At 46.8% G+C, this 4,977-nt stretch overlaps 1 pseudogene; it reads right to left on the reverse strand.

Moving 5' to 3' along the window:
• Positions 1-2,575: 2,575 nt before the first annotated feature.
• Positions 2,576-2,693, reverse strand: LOC126203256 (5S ribosomal RNA; annotated as a pseudogene).
• Positions 2,694-4,977: the final 2,284 nt, after the last annotated feature.

The raw sequence follows: 4,977 nt of genomic DNA on the forward strand, positions 1-4,977 counted from the left end.
GAGCCAGTCCTGACAAAACTCTACCACGTGGTGAGCAAGATGTATGAGACAGGCGAAATACCCTCAGACTTCAAGAAGAATGTAATAATTCCAATCCCAAAAAGAGCAGGTGTTGACAGACGTGAAAATTAACGAAGTATCAGTTTAATAAGTCACAGCTGCAAAATACTAACGCGAATTCTTTACAGACGAATGGAGAAACTAGTAGAAGCCGGTCTCGGGGAAAATCAGTTTGGATTCCATAGAAATGTTGGAACACGTGAGGCAATAGCGTCAGGAAGTCGTTTCTGAAAGTATTTGTATGGAGTGTAGCCATGTATGGAAGTGAAACATGGACGATAAATAGTTTGGACAAGAAGAGAATAGAAGCTTTTGAAATGTGGTGCTACAGAAGAATGCTGAAGGTTAGATGGGTAGATCACATAACTAATGAGGAAGTATTGAATAGGATTGGGGAGAACAGAAGTTTGTGGTACAACTTGACTAGAAGAAGGGATCGGTTGGTAGGACATGTTCTGAGGCATCAAGGGATCACCAATTTAGTATTGGAGGGCAGAGTGGAGGGTAAAAATCGTAGAGGGAGTCCAAGAGATGAATACACTCAGCAGATTCAGAAGGATGTAGGTTGCGGTAGGTACTGGGAGATGAAGAAGCTTGCACAGGATAGAGTAGCATGGAGAGCTGCATCAAACCAGTCTCAGGACTGAAGACCACAACAAACAACAACAGATCCTGAGAAATCAGTAACCCACAACAACCACCTCTGGCCGTAATAACGGCCTTGATACGCCTGGGCATTGAGTCAAACACAGCTTGCATGGCGTGTACAGGTACAGCTGGCCATGCAGCTTCAATAAGATACCACAGTGCATCAGGAATAGTATTGTGACGAGCCAGTTACTCGGCCACCATTGACCAGACGTTTTCAATTGGTGAGAGATCTGGAGAATGTGCTGGCCAGGGCAGCAGTCGAACATTTTCTGTATGCAGAAAGGCCCGTACAGGACCTGCAACATGCTATCGTACATTATCCTGCTGAACTGTAGGATTTCGCAGGGATCGAATGAAGGGTAGAGCCACGGGTCGTAATACTGTACATCTGAAATGCAACGTCCACTGTTCATAGTGCCGTCAATGCGAACAAGAGGTGACCGAGACGTGTAACCAATGGCACCCCATACCATCACGCCGGGTCATACGCCCCGTCAGTATGGCAATGACCAATACACGTTCCAATGTTCGTTCACCGCGATGTCGTCAAACACAGATGCGACCATCATAATGCTCTAAACAGAAACTAAATTCATCCGAAAAAATGCCTTTTTGCCATTCGTGCACCCAGGTTCGTCGTTGAGTACACCATCGCAGGCGCTCCTGCCTGTGATGCAGCGTCAAGGGTAACCGCACCCATGGTCTGCGAGCTGATAGCCATGCTGCTGCAAACGTTGTCGAACTGTTCGTGCAGATGATTGTTGTCTTGCAAACGTCCCCATCTGTTGACTCAGGGACCGAGACGTGGCTGCACGATCCGTTAGAGCCATGCCGATAAGATGCCTGTCATCTCGACTGCTAGGCCGTTGGGATCCTCGACGGCGTTCCGTATTACCCTCCTGAACCCACCGATTCCATATTCTGCTATCAGTTCAAATGGTTCAAATGGCTCTGAGCACTATGGGACTCAACTGCTGAGGTCATTAGTCCCCTAGAACTTAGAACTAGTTAAACCTAACTAACCTAAGGACATCACAAACATCCATGCCCGAGGCAGGATTCTAACCTGCGACCGTAGCGGTCTTGCGGTTCCAGACTGCAGCGCCTTTAACCGCACGGCCACCTCGGCCGGCTGCTATCAGTCATTGGATCTCGACCAACGCGAGCAGCAATATCGCGATACGATAAACCGCAATCGCGATAGGCTACAATCCGACCTTTATCAAAGGCGGAAACGTGATGTTACGCATTTCTCCTCCTTACACGAGGCATCACAACAACGTTTCACCAGGCAACGCAGGTCAACTGCTGTTTGTGTATGAGAAATCGGTTGGAAACTTTCCTCATATTAGCATGTTGTAGGTGTCGCCACCGGCGCCAACCTTGTGTGAATGCTCTGAAAAGCTAATCATTCGCATACCACAGCATCTTCTTCCTGTCGGTTAAATTTCGCGTATGTAACACGTCGTCTTCGTGGTGTAGCAATTTTAATGGCCAGTAATGTACGTATTCGCAGCACATTACACTTGTCTACATTGAGATTCGATTACCATTCCCTACACCATGCGACAAGTCGTTGCTGATCCTCCTGCATTTCAGTGCCATTTTGCATTGTTACAACCTCTCGATATACTACAGCATCATTCGCAAAAAGCGTCAGTGAACTTATGATGTTATCCACAAGGTCATTTATATATATTGTGAATAGCAACGGTCCTACGACACTCCCCTGCGAAACACCTGAAATCACTAAGTGGCCAGCACACCGCTCTCCCGGCCACATGTCAGTTTCCGAGACCGGAGCCGCTACTTCTCAATCAAGTAGCTCCTCAGTTTGCATCACAAAGACTGAGTGCATCCCGCTTGCCAACAGCACTCGGCAGACTGGATAGTCACCCATCCAAGTGCTAACCCAGCCCGACAGAGCTTAACTTCGGTGATCTGACGGGAACCGGTGTTACCATTGCGGCAAGGCCGTTGGATTAGACTGAATATAGTCTAGTGAAATTTTAGAAAAATATAATGTAAGTTGGTAACCGTGCAGAAAATACGCTATAGTTGAGTGCATAATCCTAAGCTCAAATTGTGTGCTCCCGGAGCAGAAACAAGAAGAGAGGTTGACGCATGACTGCAGCCATGGACGAAACGTTAAAAAGGAAGATGTTTCACAGACCACGGCCATTAAGCGCGGGAACTAGTTAGTCCTCAACAGAAATAAACTTCTGTCCGTCGCCGGATACTCGTTCTGGTGCCTCCGCGAAAAGAAAGCAATTTTGCAGGGAAACAAATTTAGCTGTGTATTCTCAACTGACGGCTCTGTTTTTGTTGCCGGCTGCGGTGTCGCTACGTAAAGACTTGAACGTCACTGCTAAATATCCTGCAGGGCAATAAAGGGGCCCGGTGTTTCAGCGTCAGTGTTTTTCTTCCGGGCGGTTGGTGGCACCGTCGCCTACCTGTTCTGCTCCACGCCTGCTACGTGTGGCTTCGACTGCGACCTGCAAACCCGGCGCGGCGCGGCGCGGCGCGGTACGGCGCGGACGTCACGGTTTTTACATTGTAAATGGCGCGGACGGCCCGCGGTGCCGGGGCAGTTTTAATCAGGCGGGCGCCGCCCTCGCTGGCCGCCTGTTGTGTGCATATTTATGGAGGCACCGCAGGCGCCGTACGCCCCTAACAACGCCGCTTCGCGAGCTTCCTGCTGCCTGCCGTCCGCGTCGCATCCACTAATTCCTCGCTCTCCCACTTTTTGTCCGTCTCTGTTCATGCTATGTGTGATTCTGTGTACGTGAATGTCGACGTTAGTGTGTGCCCTCCGGTTAGACACGTACGAGTAGGAGAGAGGAACAAAGGAAGGGGATAGGGTGGTTCTGTGCATGTGAATATGTGTGTGTGTGTGTGTGTGTGTGTGTGTGTGTGTGTGTGTGTGTGTGTGTCTGTGTGTGTGCGAGAGAGAAAGAGAGGACCCAAATAGAGAGAATGAGGGAGGTGAGCAGGTATCATATTGTGGTGCATTTTTTCCCTTACGCGCACGGAGAACTGGGAATTGGTGGCGGGTCACAGATGGACTGAAGTGGGAACTAAACTAATTCGGATCTAAACTGAGCTCTGCCCTCAAAGAAGCACCGAAAATTACGTTAACTCTTGGCATACACTGGTACGATGTTTGTGCATTTTGGGGCGTTATTTCTCCTGCTATGTGTACAATCTTCTTTCATTTCTGGAAATGAAAATTGAGAGAGTATTCCATTTTAAGGATAGGAACATTTACACGTGTATTATAGTTATCTTGTCCTCACTGGACGTCGTTAAACATTCTGACTATGGTGTCATGATAGGATTGTTCGGGAAGGAACGCGAACAGTCTAAGTTTAATCTCTTCTCATACCTATTATTTATAATGTTGCGTTCAAAGCACCCGAGTTTCATTCTCACGTAATGGTTCCAAATGGCTCAAATGGCTCGAAGCACTATGGGACGTAACGTCTGAGGTCATCAGTCCCCTAGAACGTGCAACTACTTAAACCTAACTAACCTAAGAACATCACACACATCCATGCCCGAGGCAGGATTCGAACCTGCGACCGTAGCAGTCGCGCAGTTCCGGACTTAAGCACCTAGAACCGCTCGGCCACCGCGGCCGGCCTCACGAAATGGGATTTATAAAACATCAACTGGCAAACCTGGCTTTTTTCGGCCATTTCTTTTGCCAATTTTCTATTATAAACGAAAACAAAAAATGAACTGTGTTTGTAGTATAATACCGAAAAAATTTCATTTTCATGTATTCATGGAAATAACTTTGAAATTATGAAACAATCGTACAAAGAAATATGCTAATGTACAAACATGTAAGTACAGTGTCCAAAATAAGAAACACAGTACGCAAAATACACAAGTTCCCTGTAATTTTATTTAAACCAGAACTTGATTATAAACATTATTGCAAGTGGTACCATGAACAGAGTTAGTAACAAAGATGTAAAGAATTTAAACGTCATGCATTATGCGGCAGTTTTTGACGCATCTCATTGTTTATGGGATCATATTTCCTGAACTGTGATAGGTAGATGGTCCTTATCCCCACAGCGATTGTTGCCTGACAGTAAGGGATATATGTACCAAGTTTGGTTGAAATTGGTCCAGTGTTGTATCACAAAGAGATCGACCTCCAAGTTGCGGCGAAGTTGTGGAAACCAGAATGTTTAACAACATTAACATTTTAGCTTTCACAACAAGCCTGTGGCTTCCACACATCAAACGAATAAA

The sequence above is a fragment of the Schistocerca nitens genome, chromosome 1 (assembly GCF_023898315.1).
Source record: "Schistocerca nitens isolate TAMUIC-IGC-003100 chromosome 1, iqSchNite1.1, whole genome shotgun sequence".
Classification (NCBI taxonomy): domain Eukaryota; kingdom Metazoa; phylum Arthropoda; class Insecta; order Orthoptera; family Acrididae; genus Schistocerca; species Schistocerca nitens.